At 36.2% G+C, this 17,767-nt stretch overlaps 1 protein-coding gene across 1 annotated transcript in view; it reads left to right on the forward strand.

Moving 5' to 3' along the window:
• Positions 1 to 4,986: 4,986 nt before the first annotated feature.
• LOC129424249 (uncharacterized) overlaps positions 4,987 to 17,767 on the forward strand; it is a 131,368-nt gene continuing 118,587 nt past the window's right edge. The window contains exon 1 of the mRNA XM_073856891.1: positions 4,987 to 5,147. The gene's annotated coding sequence lies outside the window, so the exon portion shown is untranslated. The remainder of the gene's footprint in view (positions 5,148 to 17,767) is intronic.

Genomic DNA, 17,767 nt, shown 5'->3' on the forward strand with positions numbered 1-17,767 from the left:
GCTGACATGTTGATATCTGTTCTAAGTGGGCGTGGTGTGCGGAAGGTACGAGAGCGCATGACTGATGATGGTGTCGTGATTCAGTCATGACAATGCCATTCTCAGCCTGCGCTCCAGCTGGGTCAACTTTATTTTTTAAAATAGTTTATATATTTTATATTCAAACTGAAAACATGATGTGATTAACACTCAAGTCATTCAAGTCATTGTGTCTCAAGTCAAGTCAAGTCCCGAGTCTTTAACTTCCAAGTCCAAGTCAAGTCTCAAGTTTTAAATTTTTCGTCAAGTCAAGTCACAAGTCACAAAAATAGCGACTCAAGTCGACTCGAGTCCAAGTCATCAAGTCACAAGTCCCCATGTCTGGTTGTTATACAAATTTGATGCTGGGAGAATGAAAGGGACATGTTTTTATATTGACCAAATGAAATATGTTAATGTATCTTTCGGGCTCTATGGCAGGCAGGGTGGACAGATAATTACTCAACATGTTTAATCTAAGTTATTTACGCCTGCCGGCTGTGTACGAAGGTTGCTTTTCGCTATTTTGAATAGAAGTCAATGGAAGGTCTAGTCTGATTGCCCCCAAAAGTGGGCGTGAACCTTTTCAGAGACATTCTATGACGTTGCGCCGGTTGTGCGTATAGGGAATGTGGAGTTGACGTCACGCGGTGTTGCATTATGGGTAATCCGCCATATTTGCAGGATCACGTCCTATCCCGCTGTATTTGAGTTCATGTGTTGGAGGTGGTTTTTGTATGTTCTGTCGAGATTTTAATAAACTTCGATATGTTTGGTCAGTACTGCTCGATCAAGCAGGTCACTCGATCGTTCAGGGAGGAAACTGAACAACGGAATACGTTTTTTCAGCTTTTATTTGTGGAAAAAACAAGGGAAGCCGGCGCAGGAGCTGATGAAAAGACGCCGGATCGCGTGGTTTGCCTGTTGCAATCAGGAGAAAAACGTTTACTTTTCAAAAAAATCCCTGCATCAGCGAGAGTGTGTTCGCTGTATTTTCAGTCATTCAGTAATTTGTGATTAATTAAAGCTATATGGGGAGGCTGCAGACCTGGAGCCGGTAGATCTACGCCCCTGGCAGTTTTACGCCCCTGGCAGTTTTGCGCCCCTGGCAGTTTTGCGCCCCTGTTGCTTCTCATGCGTCCAGTAGTGGGAGAGGGAAATACAACAGGATACTAGCCTATTTAAACATTTACAACTGTTTATGAGCACTATTTATTAATATTACACATTTAAACGAAAATTGTATAAACTTACAGTGTACACTGCAGTCTGCACACTACGGAACCACAGAGTAAAAAATCCATATAGTCCAGGTCTGGTCATCTTTGTTTTTATTATTGAAGATAAAAATAAGGATCATGGGTGTAAATAGTTTTGCATTATGATACGAGTGTATATTAGCGTGTTTTCCTGTAGCATTTGAAATCGATTGGACCCGGAAGCGGCGCGTGACGTCACACGTAACTATTTATATTTATTTATAAACTGTTTTTATATACAAGAGACTGACTGATATATGATGTTGTGAATTTATATTAAGTTACATTCAGATATTAACCATATTTAGGCCATTAGCATAAGTGTAATCATGGATCATGAAATATCTGCTGTACAATTCACAATAGGTCGTCATACAGCTAAAACATGTCCTACATAGCATTTTATGAAGAAAAACACAATGTAACTTTTCTATAATTCCAGGGGTCAATTCGTATCGCTTCAAGAAGTTCTGCTGCTATCATACGGTTGAACCGTAACGGTTCATATGACTAGGCTCATATACTAATATACAGCCTCTCCCTACTGGACGCATGAGGAACAACAGGGGCATAAAACTGTCAGGGGCGTAAAACTGTCAGGGGCGTAAAACTGTCAGGGGCGTAGATCTACCGGCTCCAGGTCTGCAGCCTCCCCCTACTCAATAAAAGCAGAACCACTTAAATCGTCTTGTTTTTATGCTAACACTGTTAAACTAACTTGTAAATGTAAGTTATTGATAGATTGATTCATTCATTTCTGATCACCCCAACCACATGAGTTATAAAAATAAATATTTAGACAATTTTGTCGATTGTAACACATATTTTTTATTAAATGCAACTGCTCAAACCCACTGCTTGTGACTCTTTAAATAACATAACGTTAGCTAAATATTTAGCATTTTGTTTGTTTTAATAACTTGGCCAAAACAGAAGTGCCATCTTATGAACATGTGTTGATTCATCGCACAGAATACAACGGAGAAATTATTTTATAGAATCATTAAGATACGTATTAACACATTGTCAGTAAATAACGTTAGCTGGTTTGCCAACCATCATAAGATTCCAAAAGAAGAAGTGTCATCTTACTATAAGCTTGACGGGATTTATAGCTCTTAAACTCCAGCAAAGTGTAAATAAAGTCCTGCAAAAACGTCATATAAGTGCGTGATTACAAAACAGATAAAATTAATTAATTAATACGAACCTATTTTACCCCATTTAAGTCCAATATTATATGTGTCTCAACGAAAATACACATAATATTATTTAAATATTATTTAAAAGCCTGTAAAAATAATCATAGATTTTATATGATTTTAAATATATTAATTATATCTACTTAGATATAATTAGACATAATTAAGATTATCTTTTCTCTTACAAAAATTAACAATGGTTTTACTACAGTTAAAACAAAAAACATGGTTACAGTAAAACCATGTTAACCAAAAAAATAACCATGGTTTTGACAACCATGGTTTTCAAAAACCATAGTTAAACCATGGTTAGTGCAGTAAAACCATGGTTTTGCTGATCAATGCCCCCCCCAAAAAAACATGGTTACCACAACTTTACACCAATAAAACCATGGTTAATTTTCTTAAAGGTTGTGGCACATCAAGTGCATAATCTGTCATAAGGCTTATTTACAGTTTTTTTTTAGATATGATTGTATTGTGTAAGCATAAAATGCACTATGATTATATTCACTATATTGTACTTATTTAACTTCTGCTTCTTTGGGTGACCCTGTTAAGTTTTTGGACTTTCCATTTAATGACACTGTATCACCTTGGAACTTTAGATTAATCTCAAATTATCTAGTAAGTGAAAGATGAGGTTATTTATGAATTGACAAAATTGATACGGAAATGTACTTTATTGTTAACATTAATTAACTGATGGAAATGTGTTTCATACATCCACTGATATTTGGAGATATATTAATAATGAACATAATTAAATGTATAGTATTTAGTCCGAACACAAATATGAATAATTTTTATCAATAATGGACATAATTAAATATACAGTAATTAGTCCAATCACAAATATCAATCCATGTTATTAAAAAAAAAAAATCTTTAAAGAAAATATAATAAATGTTTTAAGACAGCAATAAATATTCGCGACTCTAAATGTAATAAAATAAATGCTTTAACATTGTAATATTATGCAAAATATATGCTTCCACGCCCGCTGCACGCTCATAATATGTCCACGCATGCGCAGACATCCTCCGGAGCTTCGTTTTATTAACTAAAATGAACTGCAACATAACCTGGTCCGGAGCAGGTTATCTTCAGAGAGTCAGTTGCTATGGTTACTTTCATAACCCGAAAGTTACCTCCGTTTTTGGAACCGAAAGCAGAGGTTACACCCCAGGTCTCTCTTCTGAAAAAATAAATGCCTAGAAGTGGGAAAAGTCTTCTGTGTGGCGGTACAGAAAATGACAGAGCGTAAGCTGAGTGTGTTGCCAGATCTTGCACGAAAAAAATAAAAAAAAAACCGAAATAAATCCAAATGCTTTATCAAATATCAAAATATTGGGACCAGCACCTTCACACTTTGACACCAAAATTTTGATCGCTTCATGAGCCAAAAGCCTTAACAGTTATGCGCCAAAACGGTACGTACGTACAAAAAAGACGAGGAACCGGCAACACTGCGAGGCAACACTACAACCGTGGAGCAGCCTCAAAAATGCGTACAATACACAACGCCAAGACGGAGGTTTATTGCACAACGGCTGTTAAATGATTTTGGTCAAAAGCTGTGAGTAAAAAGCTGCAAGACGGCAGTATGTTATTATCTGTGTCATTTTTTCGAGAGTGAGTCTTGTTCCGTACAAACATGAAACGAACACTATCACTCCCGAAAGTTTGCAGTGTATTCACTGTCTCTCTTTCATCTTTCCCTGAATCTCTCTCACGCTGCACATTGCTCTGTGACATGAAATAAACATATTCAATAATTTAAACTTTACTTATATTAATTGTGCAGATCTATTAATCAGTTGTATGTCGCCCTGATTACAGTCCTACTGATGACCGTAAAGGTGAAATAACCGTAATTTACAGTTTTAATACAGTGACACAAAGTTTTAGATCTTCAGCTTTGGTCTACCGCTGTTTACAAAATACAATAGGACTTATTCACACTAAGATAAATATATTAATGTAAATGTAGTTCACAGAAATAATAAAATAAAAAGCCTACGTTAAATCAAACCCATATGACTTTATTAGGCCTAATAGTTAAACAAAAGAGGAGTAATTTTGATTTTAGTTTAATCATTGTTAATGTTGATGTGCTCTTTGTTTCATGGAGTGAACAAATCATTTGCTCGAAAAATTATTTGTAATCAGATGTTTAATGTTTGTTTACTGCAGGCAGAGGGAGAAACACCTTAAAGGCGGAGTCCACGATGTTTGAAAAACGCGTTGGAAAAGGAGACGGGCCGACTACCAAAACACACTTATAGCCAATCAAATCAAATCAAATGCCGGGTTGCGTATGTGTGGGGCGGGTCTATCAACAGAAGGTCCAGATTCTATTGGGGTAGGGGCGTGTTTGTTTAGGTGATTTCAAATATCAACATTGGCTTTCAAACATCATGGACTCCGCCTTTAAACACTTATACAACAGTGACGTCACAAATGAAAAGCGAAAGTAAATTGTTTCGTCTTTACCTTCCGCCATTTTGAACAGTAGAGTTGATTCCTTAACATAGCGATGATCAAAGTGATTAATATAACATGTATAAACAGCTTTACAGATATTTTTTGTGTGTGTAGATGATGTAAAAGCTGGAGGATTTTGACAATGTAAATCAGTCAGATTGTGATGACAGCGAGTGTTCAGGTGAGACGCTTCCTCACTTCCTCATTCGTAGTTTCTTTAAATGACAGATTTACCCTTTTAAATTCAATAATTTATTATCTTAAAATTACTGTCAACAAGTTGGCCTATTAATATTTACAGTCGTGGAAAACATGAAGAGACTCCAACATTAAATACAGTTTTCTGAATTTACTGTTGTTTGTGTTTAAGTAAAATTAGCTTTTAGTCTATGTTTCAATCATGTTAAAGGTCAAATGTTTCAAAGCTTTCTAGAGTTTTATTTTAGGTTATGATGTCCTTAAGAATATATATTTGCAGTTTAAGTACCAAAAGCAATCTCTATATATTTTTACAGCTTCTCTTTCAGGAGCTCTGCTGAGAACAGGTCGTTTTGGCCTGTAATAAGTTATAATCATGAGCATCTCTTCTGATAGGCCTGTTGTTTTATGAGTGAAATATACAGTTGAAATAGCATTATGGAAGTACACTAAATGTTAGATTCTGTACACTAAATTTTAGGTTAGTAAACCAAGAGACACAGAAACTAAGGGTGGGTTGCACCAACAAGGATTAGGCCTAAATCTGGTTCAAAGCAAAGCTTATTTAATAATTCTGTTGCACCAAACTTTAACCTGTTTAAAAATAATCAGGGTTACTGTACATTTAAACTGTCATTTTGATCCAGTTTTAAATCTTACAGTAAAACTAGATTATCTTTAATCTTGTTGCTCCATTACTTTAGGGCGTTTTCACATCTGTAATTCGGTTCATTTGGTCCGGACCAAAAGCAAAAAATGATACATTGTAACTTTTTTAGCAGATTTGGTTCCATTTCACACCACACTGATTGCTCTGATCCGCACCAATTGAAACGAACCACAATTCTGTCATGTGAAAAGATCAACATCACTCATTGGCCACATGTATTTGAACGTATTTCCTAAACGGCTTCACGATTGGTCAGAATCAACGTGCGGCAAATTCCAACGGAACCCCCGTAAGTAAACAAAAGAAGGATAATACAGCAGACACCATGGACAGACGGCTGCGCGCTGTAATTATGTCTCAGTGGTTGTTATACATAGTTTGTATACAGCACTCTAGACAAACTGTTCATTTTCAGAATGAATCAAATTATTGAATTGAATTGAAATTGAATTGAACCGCTCTAGAGTTCGTTTGAAAGCGTACCGAGACCACCTCTGCAAGCTGGTCTCGGCCCGCTTGTTTGGTCCGCTTTTGGTGCGCACCAGAGTTCGATTGCTGCATTCTCACCTGCCCAAATGAACTGCACCAACTGAGCAATCGAACTCTGGTACGATTCAATCGAACTAAACAAGGCAGGTGTGAAAACCCCCTTAAACTCTGTTTTAAATCTCAGTTAGGGATTAACTTTAAACTTGCACATGAGGAGGTTTAATTTTTTTACAATTAAATGTGTGGCTAAATCATCAGAAACAGACACCGAAAGTGTGGTGGCGCTATTCAAAGATGTGTTTATTATAAAGACTCAACAGAGTGAGTTTGGCGGCTCAGAAAGATTATTAACACTACCGGTGACAGCTACCGATGCTCGCATACACTTCTCCTCAGTCACGCGCGCTCCAGTCAGAAACTAAAGGGCAGTGAATGAACAGACACATGGTGGCGCTTCATGACAAATGCGTCAACACATCTTGTTTATTTTATCACAATATCTGATCAGTTGACACATCCTGGCCAGGATTTCGGGTGCGTTCTCCGGAAGTCGCGTTGGTCGACCTCATACGACATCAAGGTTTAATATTGCGGGTTCTATTTCAGAAAAGCAACCGTTATATTTCAATGTAAGAATGAAACTACAATGATTGTATGTCACAACTTTGTTTTTAGCATTTTAACAACTTTGTAGTTTATTTAATGTGTAATTTAATGTTGGGGGCATACATCTCGACTGTGATGTCACAGTTGGTGTTATGTTCAGATTGTTCTGTTTTCCAGCAGTCTTTTGTGTGCATGAGTTTTATATAAAAATGAGGAAACACATGCATATGTCATTACCATGTACAGAGCTCTTATTATTCATCTATGCATGGGTAAATACAGTTTAGGGATGGGACGGTTTAAAAAATTCATATCATGATTATAGTGACCAAAGTTATCACGGTTATCAATATTATCACGGTTTTCTTAAAATGAGATGTAGATGTTCAAAAAGAACTGATACACATACTGAAAACATTTTAACAAGTTTTATTTTTGAAAATCAGCAAACAACAAATACAATTAGCAGCTACATGCACTATTTTAAGCATAAACATTAAATCAAGGGTGTCCAGACTTTTTTGAGTGGCAACCTACTTTTAAAATGATAAAGCCGACAAGACCTACCTGCTAAACAACATTTTTTATTACATACATTTTTTAATAACACTTTAAATCAGGGGTCTCAAACTCAAACTGGCTTGGGGCCATTTCTAAGACAGACTTTTCATCGGGGGGCCGCAGAGCTATTTAACGTTAAAAGTACAATATTTCTGTAAATGTCATGTTTTTAATTTCTAATATTTAATGTATAATAATACTTGAAAATATATAAGCAGTGGTTTTATCTTTTTAATATACATTATTTTATAAAAGTAGCCTAAGTAAATCTTCTCTTAACCTTATCTTAACTAAGACCTATTATAACCTTGCACTAAACTAACAAATTTAATTCCTGTATACATTTATAAACTATTATAAAAAATTACCACCAGTAATTGTTTCTGTTTTGATTTATTTTAGATTGTTTTCAGTCATAGTATTAACTTCATTATGTTCGTTGTTATTTCAGTTTTAATGAATTTTCTATTATATGTGGGAAAATATTAATAAGTGAAAGTAATCCCTTAACTTTTGAATGGGTAGTCCATGTTATATAAACTAGAAAAATATAGAATAATAATAATACTGCTCTATGTGTAATTGAATAGTAAGCTACATAATAATATATTCTACTTCATTATATATAGCAGTTTACATACTTTATCTTCTGTACATTTCTCCTAATCTTTTCTCTTTTCTTAACCTGGACACTTTGATGGCTCTTTTTCTTATCTGTAGTTTAAAATGTGTTGCATTACATCTACCGCTCTGCCTCCATGCGGGTCTCCATAAGATGCTGTGACTCGACACGGAGCACGCGGTTCATGGCTGTAGCGTAGCAACGGTGACGCGACCCACGCCACGGAGCGCAACTTCCGCTCCCGAGCACTTTGGAAAGTAATGCTTTGACTCGTTTTAACGCGTTGTTAGACGCGACATGTGAACGAACACTTGAACATTTAAATAAAAAATCAAACGAATATAAAAAAGTGAATAAAAATCTTTCTGCGGGCCAGATTATGTAATATTTTTGAAAGGTGACACGGGCCGCAGAGAGGGGGAGGGCGGGCCGCAAATGGCCCGCGGGCCAGGAGTTTGAGACCACTGCTTTAAATGTTTGTTAGGACTATATCGCATATATCTCTACGTTGGATTTAGGGCTGTCACCATTACTTCATTCTTTTTGAAGAGTTTAAAAAAATTCTTGAGTACATGCCGAGTACTCCTTAAAATAGCGGAGATGCGGGTTGCATGCGTGTGCCTGCGTCAAGCTGATTCTGGCTGGACAGGATTTACTGCAAGTTTTCAAAATCACAGTAATCAAACACACTTGTAATGATAATTAACTCATTCACCGCCAGCCTTTTTGAGAAAAGTTGCCCACCTGCATTTTTGTGATTTTAACAAAATTTTCACAAAATTCCTTGCAGGAAATTTTTTTCTATAAATATATAAACATACAAATTATATCAAATCAAAGAACACACCCTCTGCTTTCAAACAAACAATAAACAAACAAACAAACAAACAAAATGGGGAAAAAACTTTCATTATATATTTACTTTTTCTACTTAATTTAACCACTGAAATATGGATATTTCTCTTCAAAAATACAACATTTTGAGCAAAAAGCTTAAAAAATTGCGTTTTTGTAAAGAAATGTATGTTAGAGATCAGACTCAGAATGACTATTAAACATAAAGGCAGTTAAAATAAATCATTAAATCTTTTTAACTTCCGTTTTTGATAAATTCGGTTTGGCGCCATCTGGTGGATAAAAGCGGTATTACACTTTCACTTTGAAATTCATCCAGAAAGGCATATTTATTAGTTAAATATGAACTCATAAATGACGAGATAACTCGTCAATGGCGGTGAATGAGTTAAATTTTAAATGATATACTAACCGTCAGGACCATTGGTGGCTAGTGCTAAAAAATTTGTGGGGGCGCAAACACACTCATTCACACTACTTTTACTGTAGTAATGCTGTACTCTTAATTAGTGATGGGAAAAACGAAGCTTTTCGAAGCTTCGAATCAATTGAACCAAATGCTTTGAAAATTGATTCAGTTTTTCGAAGCAGTTGGAAACACCACACATGCTGGCGACCCCTGCTGGTCAAAATAGTGTAAAAGCAGATATGTCCAAACATTTTACACTTTTTTGTACAAAATAATAGCAAGATTTTGATTAAAATATGTTAAATTTTTTTTAACTTAATTAAGACATAATTAAAAGTGTATTATGTGTTTTAGTTTTATTTAGAGCAAACAAATCATTAAGACTAACTACCCTTTTTATTATACTAATTTTTGTCATTAACCCTCTGGGGTCCGACCATTTTGGGACACTGTCAGAGGTTCTGACATGCTCTTACATTTGGTCTTTTTTCAGTTGCTTTAAAACATAATAATGGCAAGTGTCTCATACAACTGTGTTCAGCACAAACTGAGCTAAAATATTATATGAGCTACATGTATGTACATGTTTGTATTTTTGAGAGAAAAATGTTTATGCGTGGTTTTTAAAAAAGCAAAAATTTTAAGTCACTGATATAAGTTTACAAAACCCATACTAAACATGTTTTAACAAGACTTTCCTAAACTGAATCTAGTAGCCTAGAGTTTTTTCTTTAAAATGATGTGAAAATCATCCTGCCTACTTATTCACATAAAACAATGTATTGATTTAGAAATTGTAAGACAATTTTTGTTTAGAGTGGCCGTATGCAAGAAGGATTGATTGACAGCTAGCAAACAAAGGCTCGCATAATGAGCTGCATAATGAGGCAGGAGGGAACTACAGTAAAGAATGTGAGGACAAATGTACACGTTTGTTTGAGGTTTATTAAGAAGTTAACAATATAATCAAAATAGAAATGAAGGTCAGTAGGACATTTTCAGTTTATTTGGAAACGAACCCTATTAAAAACCTTAACTTGTATAAGAAACTGATAAACAACAGAGCTGTAAACTTCATATGGCTCATGTTAACATATAACTTTATGTCCAAAGAGTGTGAATATGTTTTTCCACTTCATAGTTTTGTACTGATGAGAGGGATGCAGACCTCTAAGAGAGTTATAAACAGCTGTTAGCATAAGTTGTCCACAGAAATACCCTTACATACATAACTGATGGGTAAATGATAGCACTACATTCAGATAAACTATCATAAACTAAATTAGTATCTCAGATAAACATCTGCAATAATTAGTTATATATAAAGCTGTTTTCAGATGACTGTTTTCAGATGCCCATCCCCTTACCGTCTAGCTTCTGTTTTAAACGCGTTTCTGTAAGCGAGTATGAACTTTAAAAACACATCGCAAATGGATGTGCGCGAGCTCGCGTCTCCGTGTAAACAACGCGGAGCTCATAATAAACGGTGTCGCGTGTAAAGCGCAATGTATGGAATTACCTTGCATGTAAACAATATGGAATCATTTTACAGCAAATCCCCCAGTGCAGCATTTACTCAAAGTTGCCATGACAGATACGAAAGTGAATAACTGTGTCTTAACACTGTACAACATGTACAGTAACAGATATCCGCCATTATGGGAGGTCACGCGTACTCGTTTGTAAATAAGCATGTAAACATGGAATCATATTACAGCACACACTTAAAAGATACAGCAGTTCAGGCTTACTGAAAGTTTCCATGAAGGATATAAGTGAATAACTGTGTTTAACACTGTACAGCATGAAACAGTGAAATCCGCCATTACGTGAGATCGCGTCCGTTTGTAAACAACGAAAGTTTTTCAATCCGAAGCGTGTAGTCTGCTAAGGTTGCTTAACGTTACTGTATGTAGGCTGAACTGCACAAGCCATGAGCATATTAAGTTACATGATAGCAAATATAAATGGTATAAATTAACTGTTAACGTTACTTACTTCTAATCCAGCAGTGCGTTCTCCATTGTTATTCTTAGGTAACGTTAAAGATAAATGCTTCTCTTCCTCAATGTCCAGACATAAATGAAGATATTCCTCACGTGTGTGAATAAAGTTTATAATCCAAACATGCGGTAAAAAGTCTTTAAATCTGATCAAACTTTACGCTTTGCTTGTTATGGTTGAACAGCTCGTGTCTTCATTACCAACAGCTGTGGGCGTGACCAAATTAAAGATAATGAAGTCAGCCAGGAAAAACGGTACTCTCTTTACTTCAATGCAGATTACATAAACAGGCAATATTTGTTTTTGATTATATTCAGCTTGTTTAAAAGTAGACATTTCAGGCTTTCTTTGGATGTGTGTATCATGCTTGTGTGACGAGTATTCACGGAGTTTCAATTGATTTTTGTAACGTGTTTTGAGAGACAGCTGGCGGAGACAGAAATGTCTGGATGCACACCCTGTTTATTTTCTTTATTTGACAAAAACACAAAGATCTGTTGTTATTGTGAATGAACACATATTAAAGAAGACCCTTTACCGTTTCAAATGATGTCAAACACGTAAGTGTATGATTATTAATGATGGAGTATTTTAAGTTGATTCTGCCATGATAAGGAAAAAACACGTCAAAACGCGGCCCCGCGTTTTTGGACCCCAGGGGGTTAAATATGTCTATAAACAAAAAATTGACAAAATGGTAGTGTAAGTAGTCAGAAGGATAAATGTTTTGATGAACTTTTATAATAAAACTGACCCGAGTTCACCTAAACATATTAGACACTGGTCATTTGTGATCAACTCCCCCTAGTGGTGAACATCGGATTTTCGAAACGTTTCGAAACAGTTATGACATAATGAAGCCTCGTTTGCTAAAATCACGTGACTTGGGCCAGTTTGAAACAAGCTCCGAACCACTGATTCGAAGCAAAAGATTTGTAAATGTTTTGAAGCCTCATGAAGCAGTGCTTTGAAAACGACAATCACTACTCTTAATAGCCATTTATCAGGTGATGAATATCATTAGGCTACTAATTAGCTAAAATGCTGAAAATGTAACAGTTGAATTCAAACGCACGAAGTAAATGTACTATGTAGGGGTGGGCGATATGACCAAAATCTTCTATCACGATAGGATTCATTTTATATCATGATAACGATATGTATCACGGTAGAGTTTTTTTAATGTTTTAATAAGATTTAAATCTTTAATACCATAGAAATGTTCATAATTCTCACAAAAGCATAGAAAGAAAAACAAGCTCTCTGAAGATAAACAGTCAATGATATAAGAATGATAATAAATAATTATGCATGTATGTATAGGCCTATATATATTTTTATTTAAGGTAGAAAAGTGATTTAATCAGGAGCAGTGAGAGATTTTCTCTCAATGCTGTTTGATTAACACGAGTGACAGACATTAGCAAAATTAGGTAACTTCCCCTTTAAGACCAAAGTCCGGATCCAATACACTGTTACACATGCGCTTTCTCTTTTAGCTGTTTACTTTCTCTTAAGACCTAACTGGACGTGTTTATGAGGATGCTTGCAAAGACGGGAATTTTGACGCATATGTCTATTTAAGGCCAGCGTGAAAAATGCTAACGAGCTTAATGAGCAGCGGTCGCGCGACTTGCGCTCTCCTCACAGACAAGAGCAGCGGTTGCGCGACTTGTCCGCTCTTGACACACAGAAAGAACGCACGCATACAGATCTGTTGTCTGTTTCAATGGCTTAAAATAATTTGTTTTAAAACTGCAGTGCTTAAATACGTGTACAAACGTTACGTTTTCGCGACCACACGCATAGGAGCGTGACATGGGCACGTAACCTCGATAGAAACGATAGTACAAAATCTCTACCGGTTGACAAATTTCTACCGGTTAATTATGTCTACCGGTTTATCGCCCACCCCTAGTACTATGAATCTGTAATGAACTAATATTAAGGTAATCATTCACACACGCACGCACACATGCGCACACACACACACACACAAACACACACACACACACACACACACAAACACACACACACACACATACAGGCATATGTGGTTTACGAGGTCAATGTGACTTTTTGGTGGTTTACGGGGACACACCTTTCCCAACATCCAATCGACATGAGAGTTATGTCAAAAAATTTCATTTGATCTACAAAAGACAAAACATGCTTCAAAATAGCAAATTCATTTTTACAACACACAAATAATAATTATGTGACATTTTACAGGCTTATGGGGTCTGAGCCAAATTGTGGTTTATGAGGACAATGTGACTTTTTAGTGGTTTACGGGGACACACCTTTCCCAACATCCAATCGACATGAGAGTTATGTAAAAATGTTTTATTTGACCTACAAAAGACAAACCATGCTTCAAAACAGCAATTTCACTTTTACAACACACTAATAATAAGTATGTGATATTTCACAGGCTTATGGGGTCCGAGCCAAATGGTGGTTTATGAGGACACTCAAAGTTTATGAGGTTTCTCTACACACAAACCTAGCCCAGTGGCCGTTCTAGACAAATTTCACTATGGGGGCCAAGGAGGTGCACATTAAAAAAGGGCAACAAATGATATTTCAAGATTATAGGGGTGGTTACAGGGATTAGTTTAAGCCAGGACTACACCTTTATTTAGTTATATTTAGGAAGTATAACTAGTTTTAACAAACATGCCTTACTAAAAACATTACTTGTGTGCATTTTAAAGCAAAACAAAGAGCACTGATGTATTTTAAGATTTGTCAGTGCAAGTTGGACAGCTCTTACATTTATTTTAGTCTAGGACTAGTCTAATCCCTGTCTTGGAAACCGCTCCTTAAACTTTATTAGGGCCCGAGCACCAAGGAGGTGCAAAGCCCTATTGTTTTTGTCCGGTTTCTTCTTTTTTTTTCTCCGAAATGAATCGCATTTTTGGAGGTCTAAACATGCTCAAAAACTCATGAAACTTTGCACACAAGTAAGAAGTGACGAAAATGTACATGTGGTATAGGCATCAGAAGTTGGCGTGTAGAAATGACTCTATAGCTAACCAGCAAAATTTCAAGAGAACAGCCCTCCCGCTACGAAAAACAAAGGTGGCCAGAGACATGTCTACACAGGCACGGGCCACCCTTGGCCTCTGCATAGAACCGCCACTGACCTAGCCTCATCCTGGTTTAAGGGGACTGACAAACACAGCTCAATTTCACAAGTGGTGAAAGGTTTTCATTGCTTTTAAAACAAGTCTCTTCTATATATATATATATATATATATATATATATATTTTTTTTTTTATTATTTTTTTTTTTGATTGGTAATATATTATGGCTTCCACAAAAAATATGACCGTGAGTAATGATGCTGAAAATTTGACTTTCAATCATAGAAACAAATTATAATTTAATATATATTCACATAAAAAACAGTTATTATGAATTGAAAATATTTCACAAATTAGTTTTTATTGTATTTTTGACAATTAATTCATTTTGACAATAATGTAATGATGATAATCTTGGATAATTAACTCTTTCCCCGCCATTGATGAGATAACTCGTCAATTAAGAGAAAACGCTTCCCTGCCAATGACGAGAATTTCCGGCTTTCCGAAATACCGCAACTTATACAACCCGTAAGAAATGCCTCACATGAAAGAACTCCGTGTATGTTTTAAAGATCGCTCTGCATCTGATCTCTATAAAAAGTCCTTCACAAAAATGGAATTATCTCAGCTTTTTGCTCAAAATTGGGTGTTTTTGAAGAAACCTTCCCATATTTGAGAGGTGATAAAAAGAGAACGAATGAAGGTATGATGAAACAGGTTTTTTTGTTTGAAAGCAGAGGGTCTGTTCTTTCATTTGATATATTGTTTGTTTATATATTTAAAGAAGAACATTTTCTGGAGGGCATTAAACTTTTGTGAAAATCATGAAAAATGCTGGCGCTGGCTGGCAACTTTTTTAAAATGCTGGCAGGGAAAGAGTTAAGAGAGTAAAAACGTTTAATAAAAAAATCATTTTTTGAATTTAAAAACTGTCAACATTACAATCTAGTGCTGCCAAATGATTAATCACGATTACATTCAGAACATTTTTACTTTGTGACGGGAATTTAAAAAACTTTCAACAGCAATAACATTACAATCAGAAAATTTTTACTTAAAGGAACACACCCACATTTTAGCATATTCACAGCATCCCCCAGAGTCAAACAAGTCCCGACATATTACTCTTATCTCCGTGCGTGCTCTGTCTGATGCAGCCCCCGCTAGCTTAGCTAAGCACAACGACTGGAAGTGAATGGCTCCAGCTAGCATACTGCTCCAAATAAGTGACAAAATAATGCGAACATTTTCCTATTTATGTGTCGTGATTTGTATAGTCACACCGTGTACAAATATCAAGGTCATATGAGACAGCCATCTTTTAACAGTATACAGTAGGGGTGTAACGGTACGTGTATTCGTACCGGACCGTTTCGGTACAGTGCTTTCGGCACGTGTGCACCGAAGGGCCAAATGCAATCTTTTGTGTGCGGAACATAGGTGGAACATAATATGTTGTGTGCGTTTCCACACAAACATATTAAGTGGCGGAAGTCTCCGCGTTCAGCGCAAGTCTTCTGTCAAACATATAACATAATTCGGCCCGCAGAAAGATTTTTATTTACTTAGTTGTATATTCGTTTGATTATTGATTTAAATGTTTACGTGTCGCGTCTAAAAGCGCATGTTAAACGCGTGTTGATGCGCTGTTTTGTTCTTTTTGTTCTTTCGTTGCTACGCAATCATGAGTCGCGCTTTCTGTGACACGCGAGAATAACGGAATGCGTGATCAGATTTTTCATCTGCACCTCACGTCAATCATATCATTGTCACAATGTGATCAGCTGGTCGGGACAGAGAAGAGCTGTAACCCGGGCTTACTCAGCTGTTACTCAGCTGCGGAGGGGTTCGTTAGTTCAAGTCACAGCTTACATTGGCAACACAAGCAAAGATTAGGAGAAACGTGCAAAAGGTAAAAGAAGGCTATGTATGCAACTCACCCATCTTAATATGAGTGTATAATAACTATATCATCATGTTGCTTGCTGTGCAGTTACACATAGAGAAGTAATATTATTTTTATACAGAGATGGTACATAACCAATTCAATACTGTGACTTAAAAAATCCAAAATAAATTCAAAACAAAAACATTTTTGGTGGCAAAAATGTAGGCTAATCGTTCATAAATGTATTTTACTTTACTGTACCGAAAATGAACCGAACCGTGGCCTCAAAACCGAGGTACGCACGAACCATGATTTTTGCGTACCGTTACACCCCTAGTATACAGGGCTCAAAATAAACCCTTTTATTTGGTAGCACTGATGCTCCCAACTTTAAAGAGTTAGAAGCACCAAATTTTGAAGCACCACAATATGTATAGTTATAGATTTATTTTATTAAAAATAAACACAACTGGGCTTTACACATCATATGGCCAGGATTTGAATTTTTTTTTTTGCAGATTCCTAAAATAGTACCCAAATGCTGTTTAAATAATAAAGCCGCAATAATAATTAAACAATTATAGGTAACATAATTATGATGACAATAAAAAATCTAGCAAACACGTAAAACACTGATTAATTGTGACATTACAAAAGGATGTTTGTCGGATGTCCCTCAAGCAGGATGCGCTCATACATCATCAAACACTATTTGATTTGATAGACAGGTCAGTGTCTCCTTCAATAATGAACACATTTGTCATGACACTTTTTGTGTTTTTGGCACTTTCGCCATGTTCAAGCAAGGTCTCGCGCTTAAAATGTGTGGATTCCGCCACCAACGCCGTTTTACCTGCAACCTCCATTAATACAGTAGTAAGATTGGCTGTAGTCGTCTCGTTCTCTTCATTCTCATGGTTCGTTTTTTCACATTTTCGCGCTTTGCGTACCAACGTAGCACGGCAACAAGGAATGATTGACATTCATATTAACCAATCTGTGCTCTTCATTAAACGCAAAAACTTAATGGTGAAATTTGATTGGTTATGTAATGCTGGAGAGAACGCTGAACCTGGAACAGCACACAACATACACTATCTAAATCAAGTCACACCACAACAAAATAAGCAGTCGCAAAAATGCTACCAAATATTTTTTAAGGTTGCACAGATTAAATTTTGGTCGCATATGCGACCAAAACAGTCGCAATTTCGAGCCCTGGTATACATACTGGGAACTATATTCTCAGAAGACGAAGCACTGCTACTTGGGCGGAGTGATTTGCACAACTCTGACCGAACTCTCTGCTCCTCACCAGGGGGCTTCTCGGGGGCTGCGAGCAAATCACTACGCCCAAGTAGCAGTGCTTCGCCTTCTGAGAATATAGTTCCCAGTATGTATTCGTT

This window comes from Misgurnus anguillicaudatus, chromosome 19 (genome assembly GCF_027580225.2).
Source record: "Misgurnus anguillicaudatus chromosome 19, ASM2758022v2, whole genome shotgun sequence".
Classification (NCBI taxonomy): Eukaryota; Metazoa; Chordata; class Actinopteri; order Cypriniformes; family Cobitidae; genus Misgurnus; species Misgurnus anguillicaudatus.